The sequence below is a fragment of the Coturnix japonica genome, chromosome 1, assembly GCF_001577835.2.
Source record: "Coturnix japonica isolate 7356 chromosome 1, Coturnix japonica 2.1, whole genome shotgun sequence".
NCBI lineage: Eukaryota > Metazoa > Chordata > Aves > Galliformes > Phasianidae > Coturnix > Coturnix japonica.
In genome coordinates, this window is record NC_029516.1 from 26,880,928 (window position 1) to 26,905,885 (window position 24,958).

General features: G+C 43.3%; 1 protein-coding gene across 2 annotated transcripts in view; it reads right to left on the reverse strand.

Annotated features, from left to right (window-relative positions):
- Window positions 1–21,798, reverse strand: part of PRICKLE1 (prickle planar cell polarity protein 1) — a 56,804-nt gene extending 35,006 nt beyond the window's left edge. Inside the window, exon 1 of one of the 2 annotated variants that reach the window (XM_015854670.2) lies at window positions 21,625–21,798. The gene's annotated coding sequence lies outside the window, so the exon portion shown is untranslated. Of the gene's footprint in view, window positions 1–21,056; window positions 21,477–21,624 lie in introns of those variants that run through there. The other variant, XM_015854686.2, reaches the window with a different exon arrangement.
- Window positions 21,799–24,958: the final 3,160 nt, after the last annotated feature.

Consider the following 24,958-nt stretch of genomic DNA (forward strand, 5'->3'; position numbering starts at 1 on the left):
AGTTACTGCAGCATAAATGGCTGTAAAATCTCAGGACAAAACTTCTCCTTCAACGTTAAGTTACTTCAACCTCAGATTTTATTTGTAATTAAAATGTTCCACAGGAAATAATAACCCTAGGCTTAATTAGGTAATTAAACCTGTTCTTGAAGACTTATGTAATGCAAAAGAACAATCATGCAGATGGAAAAGTTTAAAATGGTACTAAGCTACTAATTATATACATGCACAATTTACAAGAAAAAGCTTCTTTCTTAAATCTCTTGTTCTAAATTTGGCAAAATTACATGTTCAACAACCAGCTGTTGTGCATCTCAAGTGAAGAGCTTACTAATGCAGTGCTGCACTAAAAGCAGCACTTATTAATTCTCATGGAGTTACAAGACTTAGAAGAAGTAAATCAAAGAGATTCACAAAAAGCTTATTAAGTCTGCTTTCTAGATTCTATAACTCTTAGATGTGCCAGAAGTTGGGACTAACTTATCTTTTCATGATTGTAGTTGTTCCTTCCCCACCTGTCTGTCCCTCCCTTCTCTAAGATGCCTGGTAATAAGGATGTTAAACTGTTCTACTTTGCAGTTCACAGAAGTACGAGGATTAAGGAGGGTGGGGAAAAAACTAAAGTACAATTATTTTTCTTTGTGAGTACGTGTTGTACTGTTATAAACGAGATCTGATGAAATCGGCTCTTGGACATGGAAGATGTGGATTTACCCTTCCAGGGATTGAAGATTTTTCAGTTCAACTTTGCAACTTGTTCCCAAACTATCCGCAGCCTAATTTGGGATCTGCATCTCAGAATTAGCTTCCTATGATCAGGCTACAGTTTCATGAACACTTGGGAAAAAGAAGTAACTGTTGCTGTGTATTTGTATAGAGATGCACTTCCCTGATGTATTTAAATCAGTTCACAGCAGTGCCTCAAGCACACAACCAGTGGTATTTTACAGCAAGGCAGTTCTCAAAAGCTTTTAAGACAGTCTCATCTTGCCTCATGGAATCTGGACCATGGAAAGGAAGTAAATACTGTTCTTGCACTTTCGTAGCTCATCTCATTTCAAAATGCAGGCAGAAGACTGATTGGCCTTTATGATTTCAAAAGAAGACAAATATTCAAGTGTTACAGTATGAAGATTTGTGTAAAATCTCAGAAGAATGGACGCGTTGTTGGGATGCTCCACTTCTGGTGCCCAAAAGCTTCTCAGTTCCATGAAGTCCTGGGGAAAAGCACTAAATTTAGATGTTTCTCAACCAAAACCAACCACTTTGGAAGCCCACCTTCTCCAAAGCTGAGATAATACCAAATGTATTCATATTTACTAATCAGGGTTCTCCAGAAGCGTTGCATAATTTGAGATTCTGAACTCCAGATCACAAAGGCATCTTAGTATGAAAAAAATACATGCAAATCACCTCATCTACACAGGAGCAGGAAATAAAGAGAAACAGGAAACCAAGCAACGCTTGAAAGTCCTGAAGTCTCAAACTGAGCACTCCCCCAAGAGAATAGGTGCTGCCAATCGTATGGCCACACTTACTAGAGCTTTAAAATGCTTTTGATTTGCTTTTTTCTTCTGAATAGAAAGTTGCCTGTCCCCTGAGCTTAAATGCACAGGTTTTACTTTGCAAGTTGAAAGCTGATCTCCCAGCATTAAAACACTGATGGAGAATTCACCGAATTTTAAGAAGAAAAAAATTAGCTATCTTAAGACAATATAACAGCAACACTTGTCACTACTTGATATTTTTCCACATTTTTTTCTGCCCAGAAGTTAGGAATGCTGACAAAGACTTGATTTGGACTGAAATACCCACGGTACGAAGTCACTCAATAGGCACCATTATCATTTTATTCCAAGATCACTGGAATTGGCCACTGAATTTAATAACACTTGCAAAGAAATTAGAACATCATGCTTGATGTTTTTAGCTGCTTATGCTTCACTCCAAAGGCTATTTTGGGCAGCAAGAAGGCTGCATGAGGCTCATCCAGCTTTGGCATCTAGGTTCCACTTACTGTAACACCTTTACCTTGGCCTTCCACAAACAGCTTCATCTGCAGGAAAGCATGTCCAAAGGCATCATTTTTCTTACTTTAACTGTTCACATCCCTTCCAGCTCTCTACCAAAGTCTACCAGTTATCTCTAGCTTCAGAAAGTTGCTGTCCTCTGGGAATGGTTAGACAGAGCCATCTCCTGGCTAGACAGAAAACAGAACTTACTGAATGTAAATATTCAATTTTTGAGAGTACAGACATGAAGTTAACAGTCATTCTGCGGTAAAAACACCCCAAACCATAAACTCTGCCTGCTGGCTTGACACAGCAGTCAACCTTCATCCATTTGTTCTTAACAGAAGCCTTGGAATGGGCCAGGAGATAAACTCTGTGCAAACACGGTCAGTGCTATCAGGCATCTCACTTCCCCAGTCCTGTCTCATTTCCTTAGGCCATAACACAAGGACAGCTAAACTCAGTTACCTTGAGTTGTCAAGAACAATTGGCAGAAAAACAAGTAATAGCACATTCTGGGGATTTCTTTTTCAGTCTCTGAGACTAAGTTAAAATGATGAGTTTCACACTAATTTTCTAACTATCTTGCATTGGGGATTTGCTTAAAAATATCACACTTCAGTAGGCTCTACAGCTGTAATTACTGCTTCTTAGACATAAGTCACTATTAGAACACTTCTGCAATAACTTCTCTGCATAATATCTCTACCACTCACACATGAGAGTCATTTTCTTGTTTCTACCAATCCAGGGGAAAGATGGGAGAATGGCAGGAAAACTCTCCTCTAAACTGATTCCTAGTTAAGTCAACACTCAGGACAGGTAACAGAAGTGAGAGTGAGAGGCTGCACATAAATGAATGGATTTTGTTCAATTAATAATCCTTGTTACTTTTCCTTACCTATTAAAAAAATACCTATTTCAATCTCTCCTGAATGGTTGCAAAAATTGACCCCGTAAACATAACAGTGTAAACAAGCATAGACGCATTAGGGCATACAGGGAAACATGCCAGAATGACCAGGCTGAAGTGAAATAAAGTGGAATACAGAACTTGTCATGGCGGGGAGAGCAATCTGTCATCATTATCTCCTCCAGATTGTGAGTGTGAGCACTGAGCAACTGCAGCCCTTCCAATGTGAATATTTTGTACGCCCCCTTCTCTTGCTTCATGGGGTCCAGAGGCTTTAAATCCTTGTTCTGATGTTGTCACTTGCTACAACTGGGCAACACTCCTTCAGTTCCCTCCTTATGGGTGGATGAGGCCTAAGTCTCTTACAACACACTCTTCAGCCACACCACCAGAGTGTTTTCACCGACGTGAAAACTTAGCTTTCTTTATGAAATGCTCAGGAGCTGACCTTGAGACACAAGCTCTTAGAGTAAACATTCTACCAAAGCACCAAAACAAAGGTTTTCTAAAGTCTTTTCATGTTCCTGTGTCTCATCATTCCTATGCCAGAAAGAGGCCCAACAGCCAGCAGCAGGAGGGGCCTGTGGCTCCACAGCAGCCTGAGCACCCTCTGAGTGAATCACAAAAACCTCAGTTTGCAGATCTTGGGCTAGAGCAGCACATGACTGAGGTGGATGAAGTGAAGCAGATCGTTTTGGTCCCAAGTTAGGCCTGTGGTTCCCTCCTATAGGCGTGTGTGAGCAACATCGAGATGACTGGAAGCATTTCACGTAGCCTGTCTGGCAAGTCACAGATGTCACTTTCAAGTAACACAGACATTATTCATAGCCAGTCACTGCTTGCTATCTACAGATAACTGATTGCATTCAGACCAGATTGGAAACAAGGCTGGTTGAAAAAAAAAAAAAAAAAAAAGGAAAAAAAAAAAGCCAGACTGTTCAGCCTCTCCAAGTTCCAACCATTCCTGCACACAGAAATCTGGGAAAGACTTTTGACAGCTGGGACCCACACTTAGCACAGTACCTGCTCACAGTCAAGAATACAGCACAAGAATTCATTACCAACCTCTACACCGCAGAAACCTCTGCAACTTGAGTCTGAAGCAGCTTTTTACTGTGGCTGGACAGTCTGGCTTTATGTTCCAGCCTTCCCTTCCCTGCTCTGTGTTTGTGTATTCAGTTTTTTTTCTTAATATAAAAAATGATCAGCGCACAGTGTAGTAACAGAAGTGATCAAGCAACAGTTCAGCTGGCCACATGGAAATGTGTGGCCAGTTTTGCCTTTGCTAATTACAGGAATACATCTTACGCTTTTCTTTATATATAGCCTACATATGTGAATTAAAACAAAGTAACATAAGAACAGCACCCAGTGCTAGCAATAGAGTTTGTACACCAGAATACACCAGCATTTAAAAATGCAGGTCTCTTCAGAGTATTTAAAAATGCTCAAGGTGCTGTAGGAATGTTATGGCTACGTAACATTTAGACCACAGACTTGAACTGGTAACAAAATACTTTATGCAGGTAACTATAAAAGCATAAATTCACATCAGAGCAACATCCTCTAAACAACAGTTACTTCATTTTAACACTCTGAAATGCTCACTTCTCTTCCTGGAGGAACCCATAAACATCAGCACTGAAACCCAGTAATGCTGGGTGACTAAGCAACATGCTATTTAGCATTGCATTTCTCTGCAAGGCCCCACATCTGGGGCCTCTGAAATCCCCATTAAGAAAACAGACTGGGCACAACAAGAATGCAGTCATCTCTATTAAGTTTCCTTGCTCATGTGTATGTGATGTATGTGAGAAGCTTTTTGTGAACACCAGACTTGATATTGAGTTTGCTAGTATGAGACAGATCAAATGATCAAAATAATGACAGAACACGCAGAAGATGTTTACAGAAGCGCACAGCACGATCACTTTGAAGACAGAGTAACTTTAACATTCAAGATCTAACAAGTTCTAGCAGTTTTCAGAGGTTGATGATTATTGCAAAGCATTCCTACATCTCTCGCTGATGTCCTTTTTGATCTGTAGGTGAATCAAGATCATTCATGACACTACTGAGACACACAAATCTGAAATCTCTCCTTTGGAAAACAAACTCAAGTGCTGGAGTCTTTTCCTGGTGCTTTCAAAAAACAAGTTACATTGCCTTAGAAATAAAATCTCCAGAGATTAAATGGAAATCAGTCAACTGAACACACCATTGACTACGTACAGACTGATGGCACTGATATGTTTTTTTTTAAAACTGGAATTAATTATACCTTACTAACTACCATACGTTAAAGAAAGGAACCATGGAAAAGATTGGATTGGATTTTGTCTACAGGAAAAAAAGTCTACTATACAGGAGGTTTGTTAGTTACTTCTCTCATCCTGAACATAAAAGATCTGGGGCTACTTTGCCCTCCACCCTCCCTTAGGGCACTGGCTCCTTACCTACCCACCATTGTACCATCTTGAAATTTCATAGAGCTTTGCCCACTGTATATTTCTAGGTTCTCTTAAGACAGAAAATGTGCCTGTGGGCATAGAGATCTACAAATACAAGATATAGAATCCTAGAATAGCACAGGTTGGAAAGAACCTTAAAGACTGTTCAGTTCTAACACTCCTACGAAGGGCAGGAGTACCACCCACAAGATCAGGCTGTCCAGGGCCCCATCCTACCTAGTCTTAGAATCATAGAATCACTCAGGTTGGAAAAGACCTTAAAGATCATCGAGTGCAACCACAACACAACCATGCTACCCTAACTAACAGCCCTCCATTAAATCACATCCCTGAGCATCACATCCAAACAATCTGAAACACATCCAGGGACGGTAACTCAACCACCTCCCTGTGGAGCCTACTCCAGTGCTCAACTACCTTTTCTGTAAAGAAGTTTTTCCTTAACTTGAAGGCTTCCAGGGATGGGGCTCAATCACATTTTCTCTGGGCAGTCTGTTCCAGTGCCTCACCACTCTCTGAATACGCCATTTCTTACCAATATCTAACCTAAATCATTTAATTTAAAACTTTGTCCTATTACTATCAGAGCACCTAAAAAGTCAGTCTCCGTCCTGCTCATAAGCTTTCTTGAAGCACTGAAAGGCCACAGTAAAGTTTCCCTGGATTTCCAAGAAGTAACGAAAGTATTCTAACAAAGTTTAGCTGAGGTAACTTGAAAAGATACTGCCTTCAGCTGTTTAACCCATCCTGTTCCCAAATGCCATCCCTCCAGAGTACACATGCATCTCACACACTCCAGTTGGATGCCCAGCAACATGGGTTCAGACTCCTTGTTACCCACGATTTAGATTGCAGTACTAACTGATGTGTCCAGGACACACATGGTCCCCTGCTGAGAAGGGGCTGACAGTTTTGGCAAAGATAACAAGGACAAGAAGGTGAAGGGCTCTAAGTGTGGCATCCATGGGTAGCAGCCTCCCTAGCTACTTCAACGCATGAAACAGGGTGTACCTGCAGAAAGAGACAATGCAAGATGTACAAAAACTGAATAACCAGGGACTTTATAGATGCAGTAGAAGAACAGCTTAAACCAGTTTATGTTTGGGATTGTATCTTTCTTCTGTGTTGACTACACAGCCTCCTTACACCAGCACTGGCACAGTTGATCTCACGGTACAGCCATTCAAGGACTTAAACATGCAGAAAGTGAACTTTGTAAAAAGGAAAAATATCCTGTCGATTTGATTATTTAAGTCAGTTCACCATGAGGTCAGACAAGCAGTAACACCACTGCAAGACAGACCACAGCCACGCTTATCTAAATAGTGCGCTGAGCCAACTGAAGCTGAGCCTACACAAGCACTTTTCTCTCAGCTGTTCTCCAGGTGCTATTGTCCTATCTACATCAAACAGTTTTCTTTCACATTCAGGCTGATACTCTGTATGGATCTTCCACCTCTTTTACTCATTGGGATGGGGAAGTGAGAAGAGACAAAGATGAGTTCACCGTTTGGATTAGTAGAGTACCTGTGTTTCACAGCACAATAGACTTCCTACACCCAGCTTATGTATCTGAATGCTCAACCTACTAAGAAGAATTAAGCAGTGATTAACAATTCACAGAAAGAATAAAGACATTTTAATTATTTACCTATGATAATGTAATCTGACCAAACAGTGGTAGACTTGCATGCTGGATTACAGCACAGAAAAGTAACTGTGGAGCATGGATTTGTGCATCCTAAGAAGCATATGCTTTCAATTGCATGGCTATCAGCCCCATCAGCCCTCATTAACCAGAGGCCCAGCAGTTACACTCAGATATTCTGAACACTTCTTGAACTGTCTTCAGATCCCCGGAATAGCCATGGGAATTTAGGGACACCCTTTGCGCTAATCCCCATTGAAACAAACTTCCACTAGATTTCTGTGAGCATCTTTGGGTATCTGCAATTTCAAAGCTTTGTTTTTTTCTTTGAAGCCTGTGAGTTATCAAACTTCCTCATTACTCCCAAATCACCTGGAATGAAATCACAATCAGAAATCCCCTCTGAAAGACATGAGTGTGCAGACATTCTGCATATAAAACAAAATGAACCTGGATGTTCAAGTTCAGTTGTAAGTACTGGATTTGTATTCCTTCAGAACAACCAGTTCCTGAGCCCCATTTCCAATCATGGAGAGATTCTGGAGATGACAGTCTTCTACCTTTATATTTGTATCTCCCTCTGGAATCACTGTGGATTTGAATTCTTAAGTGGTTCTTTCCCATTCCTGAGAATGAGAATAAAGCCCTGACCCTTTTCACAGCCATGTAGATGAGAAGGGTCTGCTGTCCTACCTGACTGCTTCGGTTTGGTGAGATCCTGCTTTAAAGTTCTACAAATTGCTGTTCTGCATTAAAATGAATTTATGCCATTTCAAGCATAGTGACAACTGCGTTTGCTTGTTTTTCATATTAAAAATAAACAAACTAAAATCCACTATGAGATACAGATGTAGAATTACTGCTCCCATTTCAGGGACTTACAATAGCTTTGCCTCCTGATGAGTACAACTCTCTTGCTAAATTACCTTTGAGGTAACTCCGCCATTTCTGCGAAGGGGAAGAAGCCTTTGGAAAAGTCTAAACTTCTATTAGAAGCCTCAAACTTTCAAGGAAAAGAGTATCAGGAGCAGAAAAAGGTTATCAGAAGAGGTTAACAGACAAAAAGCAGCGTGTACTATGAAGAGTATTCCACAGAACTAAAAAGGAGTTTCCCATTGATCAGCCCTACTACTTTTACTCATATCATTGCTGCCAGGAAAGACATTTGATATCTGAAGCATGGGGAGAAAGGGACAATAGTGATATCCACAAACAAGCGGATCTATAAAGACAGCTGAAACAAAGGGCTTACTTTTTAATAGTACTAGATTATATCTTAATGAAACCCACTCACCGTCAACTTGCCATAGGACTTGCAGGCAACAAGAACCCAACCTCAGGTGGCACTGACAGAGCTGCGCAGGCACGTTACTGACTCTGGGATCCCAGCAATGCTGGAGCTCTACAAAGGCCCTTCTAGAGCCTGGCAAAGCTCACTGGTCTCAATTCACACAAAGGACAGCAGAATTACACTTGTCTGCTTTGATTCTTTTTTGAGATTGAAGCCCTACTGAGATGAGGACAACTACATTTACATCACTAGGCTTTCCTTGAGCTAATAATCCAGCTGAACCTTAGCTTGCTCCAGCCTCAGTGTAAATATTGAACTATGAAATATCAGCTGAAGACTGTTATCCATATTGTCAACTTTCTGCGCTCCTGCACTACTCATACATAATACATGTGGGTGTGCAGACAGCACACAATCCACCCAGAAGCAGAAGCGTTACCTGATCAACATAAGCTTCCCAAAATTTATGCTAGAAGACTTGAAAACACAAATCCCACATGACCACAGTCTGTCATCCCCTGAAGGCGTGTGTCACGCTGCCAGACGTGACTGGAACGTGATAAGAAAAGAATTTAAGATCATGTACAGGAAGCAGTTCCAGGGTTACACCTTATCAATCCAATGTACGGCCAGTTTTTTAACTGATAGGAAGCGGTCAGGCAGACAAAAGACTGAGTACTTCCAGTAAGATTTATCATATTCTGAGCTCCAAATAAAAATATCTGTAGTTCTAAATGCAAAGCATGCTTGTTAAAACACTGCAGTTGTCCATTAGCATTTCTTATTTTTGGAAACACCGCTTAAAAAGTCCGGGCTGTTCCCATTCCTCCCTTGTTCTGAAGATTTCAATCTATTTGTCAGTCACTCTCATGAGTAAAATTATTTCCAGCAGTTTGTTATCTCTTTTGGTGCAGAATATGTTTAACTTTGGTCCTTGAAGTCACCTTCTTGAGCAGTCCAAGTAGATATCTCAAGATCAAGAAGAACATCACAAACAACATGCGCTACTGAGTCCTGAAGTGCTCTAACTGCTGGAGTTCAAAGGACTGATACTGCAGATGCAACTACATATTCAAGCATTTCAGGCTTGTTTTCCTTTCCAAGAGCAATAACACAACACTGAGCGCTCCTCTACAGCAATCTTAATGCCTCGTGATTGCATAATAAAACTATCACCAGTGCTTAGCAATCGGGAGTGAAAGCTGTCACGTAGGAGAGACAGCTCCCATATTCCAGAAGCCCACAAGAACTTCAGAGCTGACCGTTTTCATTTTCTCACTGGAGGTGGGTGGGGATGGTGGTTTGGTTTCTTTTAGCTACTGCTACCACTGGGTAATAAGTGCTTTGCAGACTGTGACCACCTGTACCCGTCCCACACCAATAAGCTCTGCAAGTAGCACAGCACTAAAGACCAAGCCAACAGTGAAGCTATGCACTGGGCAATACATATTTCACTGTTAGCTCTTGCTCTCACATCCCTATATCTTGTTAATACCTTACTGTTTCTATCCTAGTACTACTACATTGTTGCCAAGGCTCCTCTCTTCATAACAATATCTCTGTTTTTTCACACCGATCTCCCAAAGTTAGAAACTGCTTTAAAACCATGTTCACAGCATCTCCAAGACACTGAGTAAGAATGCAGCTTCAGGGTGCTTAGAAGCCTGAAAGGCAAATATTGCACACTCTATTTCCATCCACATCTTCAGCCTTTAAGACAGGCTCACAACGTGGCAGAGGTACCAGTTATGGCCCATTTTATGGCATCTCTCAGCTCTGCTCATGGCACAAGGTTATAGCGTGTAGCCTTTTGTGCCCTAACAAAGCACCACAGAGCCAAGCTCCAGTTGAGAGGCAACCAGTATGACAGCACTCTGCTCAAGTCCAGATCGTGAAGACAACAGCAGTAAGAGAAGCCTAGCAGAAGGCCCAGAAATCACTTCATTTTTTCCACTAAGGGAGTGGAACAGCAAGCTCCTATCAGCAACTTATGACTATAACAAATCGATACGCAGGTGTGAACAGCAGATTAGATAAGGACTACTAGATACACAATTAAAACCTGGTATTTTGATGCAATTAAAGCTTCTTCTGAAGACAGAGGAGTTGCTGCTCTTGCTAGAAGATGCTAGTATTTTAAGTCTCTGTTTAAACTGCATACATGAGCCACAAACAACAGGGAAGAAAGGACAAGGAAGACAGGCAGAATGAAGACAGCAAAATTCCTCGAGGAAGGGTTAAGCCACTGCCACACACAAACACACTGTTAAACACTGACCAAGGGTTTGTGAGCCATGTGGGAGAATGTTAATTGTTACAGGTACTCGGGGGTTGGATGAATACCAGGAAGCAGTGCTGAGAAAGTCCATTGTACAATGAAGATGGAAGAAGAATCGCTGCAGGAGGCACTTTCATTTGAGTCCATCCTGCTAACTCCTAACCTAATTATTTACTACTGAGGGTTTCCTTTCCCAAGATTGAATTCAAAGAACAAAAAAAACCCAGAAGAATGTTTTGTTTCTCTTGTGGGAAGAAGGATACACACGTGGGGGGCAGGTCTTTATTTGGTGTAGCACCACCCAGTATTTGCAGAGGACAAAAACGCTTTCTAGCCTGTTTGATAACAGCTTTGATGCCTGCCACTCAGGGCAACCCATTACTAGCACCTCTGCCTTACATTCCTGTCACAAAAGCTATAAAGTCAGTAACACTTAACACGTGAACAGGGTAACACAAGGATTAAGCTAAAAACACTCAAACCATATGCCTAACATTCCAAGAAAACCACCGCTTTACTTTTAAACAATATTTTGGTGAGGTTGGCCAAACGCTTGAGTTGTGCCAGCAACTCCTTCCCACTTCTTTTCTGTGTAAGATTCTCTGAATACTTGGGAATATTTTGCCCATATGTAACACTCACGCAGCTGGACTACTCGACTGAAGTGAAGGAGGATCGCTATGCACAGAGCTCGGGGTTCAGCTTTCAGCAGCTTTGATCCCTCCACATGTGCAGATCTGGCTGTGTGCTGCACAGCTGGTGCCTTTTCTCTCATTTGCTAGTTGAGCTGCATCCCTCTCCTGCCCCAGGGTCACTCAGCATCACTGGAAATAGCCAGTTGCCTGCTGGCCTTCTAAGGGGTTCCTTCTCTTTTCAAGGACAGTGGTGAGAACCTACGACAGCCACAGCACGTATACCAAACAGGGTTACTCAGACCTCAATTTAGCACCTACCTGTCTTTCCTTTGAAAGAATGGCCAATGAGCTGACCCTAATCAGCTTCTGTATTATCTAACCTTAACAGTATGTACACAGGGACCCATGAATGCTTAACCCAATCAGATGCACCCCTCCTGCCATTTCAGGTAGGTCTATCTTACTGCTCTATCTGCAGGACAGGCTCACTTCATCGCAAAGGCTCTCTAGGAATGAGAGATAAGGAAGTGCTCCTTGAGGTATTCAGCAAAGCCCATTTCTTCCTCCCTCCTCCTCTCCTGGGCCTAGTTAAACTAGTCGGGGCAGCTTACCAAGGGCCTGGAGACAGACTTCAAAGTGTTTGGTTTTCTTCCATTGTCTCCCGTGTTTGTGGAGCGGCTGTTATCAGGCTGTGCCTCCCTTCATCCACCCAGAACACTCACATCCCCATGGCAGAAACCACAGCAGGCTGCAATCCTCCTCCGAGGGCTGGCTAAGGAACGGCCCGGCAGTAAAGGCTGCTGCTCACACTGCAGAGGAGCCGCCGGCTCTCGAGTGCCACCCAGCGGCCTCCTGCTGCTCCGTGAGGGCCAACACTATCCGAGTTCGGCTTCAAAACCCCAGAGAAGCACTGAGAAGACAAGCCCGGCTTCCTTTACAAAGACAAGTAGTTAAAACTCGAGCCCTGCATCTCAGCATTAAAGCAAAAGGATGCAGCACTATCATTCCTACTATGTGTGATCTTCCTCAGGTCAGCACGTATGGCAGCGTCTTCTGGGATCCCCCTACAACTTCTCCTCAGCATTTATTTTTAACATCACTTTATTCCATCCCTCCCAAAGTGAATGTCTTCTGTCCCAAATACATGCATATGTACTCTAGCAGAGTTTTAGCTGTACCTTTCCAATGGAGGACGCTTCATTCCTGAAGCTGGTAAGGTGCTTCAGATTGATTGGCAAATATTTCAGGCTTAAGTCATCACTGCATCCATTTGCATCAGATGGACCGATCTTCCCACTCTCTCATACTCTAGTCTCCCTGCTTCCCCATCATGTACTCAAAGACAACTTCTGTTTAGCAGAGCTTATACTTCAAAAACACTACCCAAACTAGCTTTTCTTCTAGCTATGCATTGTAGTTACCAACAAGCCTCAGAGGATATCAGTGCTTTAAAAATGGCACAAAGAACATCTCAAAGCCATCAGATTAGTAATGTACAAAACCTGCTGCTGGGCCAACATTCAGCACACATCTGCATTCAGAAGACTGCCAGTTCCCTCTTCCACACTATGGACTACTCTATCAAAACAAATGTGAGAGGTATGAGCTCTTAAATAAAAGCACATTTGATTGACAATCATATGTCAAGCATATGCATCTGCCCTGCCATCATTCCTCACATCAGCTGTAGGCAAGCACTGCTGCACACAGCCTTGGTGACTGTCAGCAGCACTGATCCACACACCCTGCTTTAGCTGCCATTACCATGCTAAGTGGTAATGTCAGACCTCGTAAGAGACACAGTTAAGCTACAATGAATTCACTAAGATGAATTAAGTGAGCAAATATCCAGAATTCATTCTCCCTGGGCTGAGTAACACAAATCTGAGCAGAGATGAGGGAAAAAACCCTTTGTTTTCAAGAAGGCAGAAAGTGGTCATGGAGAACTTCTGTGGCTGTGAAGCTACACAACACCCTGAGCAACACAGCATGCTTCTTCTGCGTTGTCTACACCGGATACTTCACAAATATGCTGATGTATAAACATCATTACAAGTCAGTTAAGTAAGCTATTGTCTTGGGGAGAATGAAGGGCCCAGATTAAAGTTGGAGAGGAAAGCTTAAGGACTGAGCAACTTAAGAGGCTAAACACAAAAAGGTTTTCACTCACATCACAGTCACGTCAGAGATAAAGGCTAAGTGATACACTCAGCCTACCATGTTCTTCAGGCTTAAAGAGAATTCCTTTTGCACACCAGCAATTTGCCATTCAAGCAACAAATTCAAATAAGCCGTTAGATCTACTGCAAGTTAAAAAACACTACAGGAGTCAACTATTTCATGTTATTTTTTAAACTGTAAAAAGAAGCAGTCAAAGCAACGTTTCAGTTAGGTAGAGAACACTGCATTAATTCCAAAAACTAAATAGTGGCAGGGTTGGAGCCTGTTGCGCTGGTTAATGAATGAAGTGACTGTTTTCAAAGACATCCACACATGCACAGATCATAGCCAGCGTGAACAGCTTTTACAGCACTGCTGTATAATCTCATTCAGTTATTTGACTACTGATGGTAATTAAGGTCCATAATCCACTGCCAAAAAATAAACAAATGTGAACAACCACCAAAACGTAGGCAATGGCAGAAACTGTGTGGATATTCCAAGTTTATTGCCAAATACTTCGCAGTTCAGATTTTCCCTGAAGTTAAAATAAATTCTTGATTATGTACAAAACATAAGAATGGAGCCAAATGATTCTCAAGAACAGGAAAAGCAACAGCTGAAAGAGTTTTGTTTATGAAGAACCAGTATCTTGAAGCTGGATAACAAGGAACGTGATTCACAGATGAGAACTACAGCAGTAGAAAACCACAAAGGAAGTTGAAGTGGTATGGCTGTAGTCAATCCAGCCTTCTTTCCCTTGGGACTTACACAGAAATACAGCCACGCTGCTGACTTTTTGTAGGGTCTGATTCTAGCAAGGTAAATACTTTACCAGTATACTACTTATTAACTACAAAACTTGATGTAGAAGTACTGTGGTATAAAAGAAATGTGTGTCATTATGAGTACTTGCTGTAATATATGATATATGAAAATGAAACATTATGTATGAAGTGAAACAAGTATAGCAACTGATATCTACAACAAAGTCACAGTGGCACACTGAACAGTTTTTGGTTAAACCAGGCTTGCTTAAAAATAGAAACCAGAGGCTGGGCTCTTCTCTCACCCCATTTTACATGTCTTTACATTTGTTGATTTGAGCAGAGTTCCTCACAATTTATGCCATTGTGAGAGGAGAATCAAGCCTTGTGTGTTTGAAAGGAAACTGCAGACATGTTTCCCACCAGAGTGCAGGGGGAGATTTAAAAAAAAAAAGCCAACAAAAAACACAAAAACCAACACAAGTATATGAACTGTGAAACCAACAGAGTACACAAGTGAATGCAAGCATAGAGCCTCTGGCTGGGGTGGTGGTGGTGGGGAGCTTGCAGCTTATCCAGGCTTTTTTTCTTTTAAAAAAGGACTTGGGATTGGCATGAAGAAGACTGGATGCTGTGTTGAGGGATGTGGTTTAGTGGAAGCTATTGGTAATAGGTGAACAGTTGGACTGGATGATCTTTTAGGTCTTTTCCAACTGTGGTGATTCTATGATTCTAAGTCAGAAGTCCAGCTGTTACACTGGCTTTAAAACAAAATTATGGAAGTATGACATTTGCTGACAGACATTGTTGATTTGTATTTTCCTTCTGATATTCTATAGAATGAGTACAGGGCCACTTTATTTGCCAAGAACTCACTTTCCTAACTCTAGAATTAGGAAGTGGGATACAAGAGATGGAATTACTCTTGTACCAGAAAACAGTGCCTAACAATGACTCATATCCAAGCTAAAATAAGAGATCTTCTCAAACTCTTCAGGATCTACATTAGTTAAGTGAGACCAACACTTGTCAAGGAAGTCTGGCAAAGTACTGTTTGATTTAGAGATGGCAGAACAACTTAATGGTCAGGACCTGCTGAGGGCCTACTGAAACTAAAGTTAACCAGCTGGGCACAAATGAAGTTACCACTTTATCACCATATCTCTGGGTACCAGCAGCATGTGATTAGAAAGCTCCTCTTTCACCACCCTGGCAAGGAACACACAGAGGGACTACACGAGTTCACTGTTGTATCATGTCTACCATCCTAATGCAAAGTTGAAGTCATTCATTGCTCAGAGTCCAACACTGCTGGAATACATACAGTCACTGCCTGCTCGCAGATGCTCTTCCCCACCCTCATTTGTGTGCACAACTGGTGTTGCAGCTCACATACTTAAGTCTTCCTTTCCACTCCAGTAGATATGCATGTCTGAAGTTTCCTTTTGAAAAGCAAGTCTGGATTCTCTTCCCACAAAGGCATTAAGTACTGACTGATTTAGTATGTAACAAAGCAGGAAGAAGGTAAACGCACAAAACTGGACAAAGGAGGATGACTTTACCTACTGAAGGAACAAGTCACATAATTCAAGATCTACCTGCTGGTTTCCATGAGTGCTGTAATGTCAAAGCATTAGTCTACTTCCAATGCCAGTGGGAAGGTAGAAAGAAACCCAAGAACAAGCATCTCTTGAACATCCAACTCAAAATGCTTTGGAGCTGTTGCTTAAATGTTGAATGCTAATTTCGATGAAGAAAAAAGTAATGGAGAACTTCACTCTTCAATGAACAGCAGCCTGATATCACCTCAATTTTTAAAAGACAGCTAGGAAGTAAAACTATGTGCTATTATACCACAGTCTGGAGTCTCTGTAATATCAGTACCTCTCTTCACCTCCAATTCTAAGACATTAAGGTATGCTTAGCAACTAATAGGTCAGAAACGATAGCTGTAGCACAGCAGAAGAAAGATAATGAGACACTGAAAACAAATCCACTGAAATCAGAGCCTAAAGGATGGCAGATTCTGAATTAGACAATAGAGCTCTGATTGTCAGCAGAGATTTTGCACAGAAACCTGATTGGCAGTAAATATGCAACAATGAAACAGACCCCCTCAGTCATTGTGGTCACTTCAGTTCATAAACCTACATTGCTCACATTCAGAATAGCAGCAGCTACTTTAAGAAGCTGTGAGCCACTCTTGCACAAAAGGAACAGGAAAAGAGGGAAAAAAAAAAACAAAAACCAACACATACTGAGAAATGAATTGGCTGTTAGCCTGGACTGCTAAACTACAGCGTCATAGCATCTGAAATCCCCCACAAAGACTGCCCAAGGAGCCTGACTGTATGAAGGGCTGGGTAAGGCTCAGCACTCCCTGGGTTCACAGGTAGCTGCAGAGCTCGCAGCTCACCAGCCCACCCAACAGCGCATCCTTTGCCGAAGTACTCTCAGGATTGTGTCCAACTGGTGGAGTGCCAGAGATGGCACTTCAACAACTTGTTGGCAGCTCATACTTCAATGCAACAACTGGGGCTCCCACTTACCATACAAGTACTCTCCACCCCTCACCCTGGCACTACTCACCTGTACCCCTCCCACCTCAGTCAATGCCTCATGAAAGGGGACAAAGGCTGTGGGAAAAATAGCTGCCACAACATGACTGCTGGCTTTCCTCAGGCAGCTCCCACTGATTTCATGCGCTAGTGGTACCCACAGCAGATGCCGGCTGAAATCCATGGTAGTGCAAAGACAGAGGAAAGCCACGTAACATTGTCAGAAGGCTGGAAGTTAGACATGTCTCTTGTACCTCCGTACAGATGAGAGCTCAGCATGCCTGCTACATGCTTGGCAGTGCTCAAAGACATTCACTGGCTATTGGCCTGCCAAGCTGTTTAGGCTTAGGTTCCTTTGCATTCGCTTCCAACTATTAATTTTGCTAACTATAAACATACCCTCTGTGCATCTCACTCCCATATTCCATATGTACAGAAGTAACTCATTTCAGTCTTATGATGAATTGGAACTCAATATTTATCAAACAGATCCACCATGCTTTGCAAACAAGAGAGAAAAAAAAAATATCTTGCAATGAATTTATCCATATGATCTTTCTGATGAGTGAAGCTTGAGGAAACAGTTCAAAGCTCTCAGAGCCATATGTATGTACAAAAGACATCTGCAATTCACCAGCGAGGTTCTAGACCCAGCATAATTCATTTTGCAGTTTGTATACAGAGATGCAAATACATTATGTTCAGACATTTCTTCAATGCTCCCATAAAATTCATTTACAAGTGTATAAATATTCACATTTCGACTTGTCATCTCAGTTTCTGAAGCTTTTGTTTTTCTACAGAAAAACTGAACTTGCAAACATTTTTCAGACCCTTTCCATAAACGTCACACAACTCTGAATACTTTAATCATAAAGGAGGCGCACAAACATTTATTTTCACTACAACCACTTTTGAACTTCTGGGTGGATAACTATAACTCTTAATTACAAAAAGATCTTTCAAAAAACACCTTTGCTAATCAAGTACTAGTTTTTAAACACACTTTCAAACCAGTCAGCTTCTGCTGCGGTTAGACAAGCTGATCCACACTTGAAAGTGCAAGAAGGCTTTAAGTTTGTCCCCTTGTTACTGCACATTTGTGTTGTGAGAGCAATGGGCCACGGGTGCAGGCAGTGTCAGACAAGCCATGTGCTGGGCTGGCTAAGTGGGAGAACTTGAGCAGCTAGGCAGGCTCTTGCTGAGCCGGCACCAACTCCATCACATGGGTAATTCACTAACTGGGGAGATCATAGGAAAGGATGGTGGGCAAAGCTGAACACTTACAGCACTTTTGTCAGAGAAGGGCTGTTTGCTCTCATGAGGAATACTGAAGAGAGGAGCGATGTGTCAGTAAATGCTTGGACGCCTTTCATGGTTCAACCACAACTGAAGGGACTGAAATGAAAAATGTATACATAGGGATGAGCAAGAGAAGATACAGCCCTCTTGCAGTGCAAGAGTATGCAAGGTAACACCCTCAGCATGACTTGAAACCTACATTGCTATGTTTTTAGCTGCATCTATGTGACTTTGAGATCACTCAAACACCTTCAGAAATGAAGATCCTTGGACAGCAAAGACTCTAAAAACCAAAAGTTTAAAGACTGACATCACTCTGTTTTAAAAACATCTGCAGGTTTTATTCTAAGCACCATGATATTGACATGCAGATTTTTTAATCATGCTGGTTGCAATTATACAAATCAGTGATCAAACCCTGCGAGAAGCCAGAGCTGTCGTATATGCTGCATTAACACACAGATTAGACATGGTTTTGGCACGCTGCCGCCAGAGAAATCTGGTTCTGAGATCATATGATATTAAGATTGGGGCCAGTTGGTGCAAGATTAGAAGGCACCACACTATAAAAAGGATAAAAATATCACGGGAAACAAAACTTATTTAAAATAAAAGCAAATCAATCATATTTCAATATTTGGAAGGTGGTTGGAAGTGGGGTTTTTTGGCACGTGGCAGCTCCACAAAACCAATATTGTGAGCAACTGGAAGCATTTAAAAAGAAAACAAGCAACCACAATTGTTCCTAAAGTAAAAGACTGTAGTTGCAAGCTATGGGATCTGTGCTCTGATAAAAGAAGGGGAGCTGCACTGAACCGTTGCAGGTAGAAGTCTATGAGCACATTCCGTCATGTTTTTACCAGCTTTTGCCAACTTAGAACTGGAAGGGGGCACAGCAGAAAGGACAACGAAGGAGAGAACAGCCAAAGCTATTGGTGGCTATCAATCAGCGCTTTAGACAGGAGCACACATCAGCACAGGACAACTGCAATAACACAATTGCAATTTATGTTGACATATAACCCGCTGGAAATGGAAAGCCTGCCTGAAAGACTGTCTACTGGAGGTCTCCTAGCTAGAACAACACCCCGAGCCTGATAGACCCTAAATCATCCCAAAGATCTTATGGTTGTATTTAAGAACTTATAAGAAGTTTGCCTTCCAGGCAAAGCGCCAAGGAAAGGTAATCTGGCAAGAAGCTGCCATGTACGGATATTTTAGAAATACTCCAAGTGTTTGTATTGGCTTATGCCTCTTATATCTGAGCACCTCACTCATGCTGTACACTTAAGAAAAAATCCCCTTGCAAAAGAACACATTTAAGAGTTGTCAGTTTGTGTTGATAATCATTTGCTTAGTATCTACAAAAATCAAAACACCACCCAGCCAACAAAAAAGATCACAATAGTACAATATAATCAAGCAAGGTACAAAGAACTACAGCACAGCACTTGAAAAACTCACTCAGTAACTGGAAATATCCTACAGACCCCAGCCAAGGCATTGCTTCTGTAAAAGAAATATGTAATCTCAGCAAATTGTGAAGTGATGTGATAGTCTATCATGGTATTTCTGCCAGAAACATCACGACTTCAGTGTGCTGTAACTCGTAAAACACGTTTCTCCCCATCATTTTTAGCCATGGGGTGGGAGGGGGCAGACAGGGATTGCTGCATTGCACCCTCCCACGCTGCTTCTTCCCATCACACAACTCCAAAGCCAAACAGTTCGAGTATATGAGTAAAAGCTAAGTACTGGTATAAGCACTTCCAGCAGCAGGACCAAAGCAGGCATGGCTCACTGTGAGAATATACCAGTGGTCACAGCTAACCTCAAGTTTACCTCCATTTGAAACAGCATAAACAAAACCTTGCTGGCCAAGCTGAAGCTTCACACTCGGTACAAGCAAGTAAGCTGATACTGATACACGCCACCTGGCCATTACAAACACCTACCACATATTCAAGTATCCTTAATGCAGTGCAAGGCCACAGGACCATTTTCCTAGAATTACACTAAGAAATCGCTTTGTCAGGATTAAAAATAAGAAGCGAAGTCTTGGTGTATGCACAGTTCCAGCCCTGGCAGCCACAGCGGGGATCTCTACTTGAGGACAGCAGTGGTAGAAAGGATAAACAAAACCCAGCGTGTTTTGTTTGTTTTATATGGTCTTCATCACTGCACATACAATTACCCCTGGAATGCACAAGACCCAGCACCCAAGCAAACAGTGCTTTCATGTTGAAGCTCAGCTTTCTGTCTGCGCATGGTAAGTGATGACAATACATTGTGCAAGACCTACGGTACAAAGGGAGAGGACTTCCAGGCTGGGACACAAAGGCTGAAGCATCAAAAAGGGAGCAAAGACATAATACGAACCAAATCAATTTAAATTACTACATAAACTGTAGACGTTCATTAGCGTAGAAGAGTTTCACAGGAAAACAATGACAAAGTCAAAGCCATCTGATTTTCCTATGCTAATTAATTAAATATGCCAAACGCATTTAATCTCTTATTATAACCATAGGGGGAGACAGACGAAACTCTTGAAGTTGTGCAAAGCCAGGTCATTAGAGCCAAGTCACTCCTCAGATCTCAGCCTCAAACACACAAACCTACGTTCCCCACTTATTATAGGTCTAAGCAGAACCCGGCTCTGCCCTCCCGCTCCTTCTCCTCCCCGGGAGGACACTCGCTATCTCTTCACACGCCCTGAAAGCGTTGGAAAGAACCGGTTTGTTAGAAAAGAAGCACAGAAGCCATGTTCCAATACAGCCACAATTAAACGTCCTCATCCTCGAAACAGGGTGAAGTGGAAACGAGATTGACGATCTGCTCGCACTGAGGCACGGCAATCCACATACAACTCGCACTCGTCCCCTTTAAGTCCCGCTAACATTTTCCCCCTCCTTTCTAAGCTAGGCAAGGATTCTGGTGTTTACACAGGGCTCTTCTTGCTTAATAAATCTTAAATTGAAGCAGATTTCTTTTTCTTTTTTTTTTTTTTTAAACAATTACCTTCTTCAGAGTTATCATACGACAGGATATTAGGGAAAGCCAGAGCCGCCTGTTGCTCTCACCCACATCTGCCTCCAATCTTCACAGCTCAGCCATTAACCCTGTCGGCTCCCCACACCTTACAACGGGCTGACGCGGGCTGCTCCATCACGGCCCCTTGTGCCGCACAGCCGGAGCTGTGCAGGGCAGCAGCCGCCCCAAACCCCGGCAGCCCGAATATCGCAGCGGAGTGACGCGACCCCAACTTTTCGTTCATCCGCGACGCCTTTTCGGTTCCGTCCTGCGGAGGACGCTCGCCGTTATCCTGTAAGCTCTATACCCGCTGCACGGGCACAGCCGGGCGCTCCGTGGCACCCTGCAGCAGGCTCGCCCCGAGGGGCTCGGTGACAGAGCGCGGCTCAGCCCCGCCGGTGCAGCGCTGACAGCCCCGCTGCGATGCGGGAGCCCTGTCGGTGAGACGGCAGCAGAGCGGCCCGCTTGTCACCGGGCACCGCCGCATCCCAAAGCTCCGGGAGGGAAGGAGGGAGCAGCCGCAGCCGCCCGCTGCCCCCGCACGGCCGCCCCTTACCTCCGAGCCGCGGCGACGCGCTGCCGGGTGGGGGCCGGGGCAACGCGCATTGACAGTAGCGAGGCGGGCTCCGACTGTGCCACGAGATGCGGAGCGGCTGCAGACCAGCCGGGAACCCAGCAGCGCCCTCCGCGAGTGGCCGAGCCCCGCGCCCGCTCCCCGCCCTAATGGGGCTCCGCCGCTCCGCGCCCGGGACGGCGGCCACCGCCTCCCGCCCCGTCCATTGGCTGCCGACCATCAGGCAGGCGGGGCGAAGGGACGGGCTTCGTCCACCCGCGGGGTGGGGAGGGCGGCGAGCTGCGCTCCGGAGCTCAATGGGAGATGCGAGAGACCCGCGAGTTGCTGCGGGTTGGGGGCTTCGCAATGGTTTTCCCGTCCTCGGGGCGGCAGGACGCAGGCCGTGCCCCTGGGCCGGGTCAGTGAGAACGGGGCTGTTTAGCAGTGCCGTGTAGATGTGCTTAATTTGGAGCGGGTCTGGAGGCGGGATCCGCATCGCCGAAAGACTCCTCTTAAATCTGAGTCTGAAAATAAGCACTTCCAGATTGAATCCGTGTGGAATTTTCCAAGAAAGCACAAACAGGTGGCACCTCCTCACAGGCGGCATCTCCTCACATACAGGCAGCCTCCATCGCCTTTGCCATCAGAATGAGGTTTGATGTCTTTCATAATAGAAGAAGACACACAAGGGATGAAGTAGAAATGTGTATGTGGGGGGTTTAAACACATATTTAGTCTGTGTTTGCAGCATTGCATGATCTCCATCATTTACCTCTTCACACTTCAAGCTCCAGAGGTATAGGAAGTCAGATTGCCTGGCTTGTAAATAACCTTGTCGGAGGTGTTTACAGTCATATATTAGCAGATCTGAATCTGGAATGAAAGAATTTATGGCCAGTGCCCTCTTTTAAGTTGTATTTCTGTTTATCTGATCCTCACTTATAAATGCCTCTAATTAAGCTATAAACTCTTCGTTTCTGCTTAACCATCTGGGTAGCCTGGGAAGCTTGCAACAGAAATGTAATTTACCCACACCACAGCCATGTCTGCAATGTAAATCCAGCACAACTGCTTCCTGAGGGTTACAGCCTGCTCCAGTTTCCACTACATGGACAGAAATAAAGCTTGCCAGCATAGGTCCTCCCTGGGAATGAGAGAACACCGTGTTTGGTCAGGGATGAAGATGCACCTGTAACCCTGCGAACAGTGGGAGATAACATTTCAAGTTGGATTTTAGGAATGGGCTGCCTAGGGATTGGGTGGCATCACCCGGGAGGTGTCCAAGAATGGAACCCTGGGCAGTACTTGCCTGATGTATGAAACATGTATCCTAACATCTCTGCGGTACTTAGGATTTTTCTCTAGAAAGTGATGCTGACAGATATGAATTTCATGCGAGGAATACAATTCTTAGCCTACATCACAGGATCCTTTTTGAATATGTGAAGTGTGAAAAGGTCCTGAAGGGTGAGTATAGACACACAGGTACCCCAGAAAACAATGTCTGGAACAACAAGACCTTCTTTTCTAGTCTTAACCTCTTTCAGCCTCTACTTTTGATATTTCTTACTATTAGATGAGGTTTTCATATCTGAAAGGTTTAGCTGATAGGCCAAAAGGCACAGAAATCATCTGTGTAAATTGTATGTAGAAAGTTACAGCTGCAACTGTGAATAGGTGAGCAAAACCAGCTCCTGAGCTGGGCAACAAAAATCCCACCTAGCACTGATGCAGCTTTGAGGCTCTCCCTTTTTCTTTATTTCTTACTGTGCCTTTAAGGATGGGTACAATGGCAATTTTTCCTTTTCTTTTACATCCAAATAGCAATAGGAATGCCTCAGTTTCCCTGTTTCCATGAGAAAATAAAACTGTCTTGCATGACATGTGTCTTATACGGTTGAGTATAATAATATTTGTGCAGCGTTTGAGGTGTATAGAAGAGCATCAATGAATAATATTAATGAGAACATCTTGTTCTAGCTCTACATTTGATCTTTCTGGGCCGCTATGGAATCCACTAGTGCAGGCTACTTGAAGGAAATAGGTATAAACATTCCCATGCTGGTTCTTATCAAACCAGCTCTTTTCTTTGGCTTGTATCTAGCAATATGTTCTTTATCAGCTGTATGGATTGGGCTTAAAAAAGAATCTTAAAACCAATGCTAATACTGAGTTTTCACTACAGGGGTTGCTTTCCCTCATTCTATCAGGCAACACCACTTTCCTCCCTTGTACCCTCAGGCATTCCAGAGGTCTCCATCAAACCCTCTCTGAAGGCTGGGTGGCCTTTGCAGTGCAGTTGGAAACCTCCCTCAGCTATTTGAGTCAGGGGTAGGCTGAGGAGTGCTAGGGCTCCACCCCAGAATCCAGGTTTGGGTTCTTTTCTTCTACTAACCTGAATGTAACATGGGCAAGAAGGAGGGAATTTCATCCCACTACAGAGCCAGAACCAAGATGCCTGCCTGCATTTGGCAGAGGGGCTGAGCTCTTGGGTTTTCCAGTTCAAGTTTTGTTTCAGGATAAACCACCTCCGTTTTCTGATTTATTTTTGCAACAGTCCTTCATTTCTGTGTAAGGGCTCTCCTGCTGTTTTTTGCCTTTTCTGTTTGTTTTGGCCTTATCCCTTGGCTCCGTAACATTTTCAGCTACGCAATTCTTCATAATCTCTATGTAAAAGTGCACAGCCTGATAAAAAAGCTCCCTCTGGATTTTATTCCCAGGCATCTTTCATAGCTGTTAAATCTCTCTGTCCTCTCTTCCTGGACTAAAACATCATCCTTATAAGAAGGCCTTGCACTCTGCCTTCAGTCACAGACTTCCCCATTAGTTCTAGCTCAGAAATCTTCTCTGGACTAGGTTAAAATGGGCAATGTGACTGAGAGGAAATGAACAACATTTCATGTGCCACACATGTAAATAATCCCCGTCTGTTCCTGAGATGCGCTGTTGTTCTCTTCCCACTGAGCTGGAGTCAGCCCTGTTAACTGCTGTGGGGTTGGAGCAGCTCCTGGAAGGCAGCCGAACATCTCTGTACCCAGTCCAAGTGTGGATGACTGTATTCTGCCTTTGGAGTGGTCTCAATGAATCTGACTGTATTCCAGAAATAATGGCAAAGATCTCTGCATTTCACTAGCTGCAGATGAAAACTGAGACAAACTGACCTTTGAATGGGTTTCCCAGTCCTCCTAGGCACTAGTCTCCTGTTGGTACTCCTGAGAGGCTAGCTTGGCTTTTTCACAGCCTTTTGCCCAAGAATATTGCCATTTCATTGCCTGGAGATGTTTCCATTTGCACAGGAGATGCTGAGATGGAACAACCTTCTGTTGTCCCTGCTTGG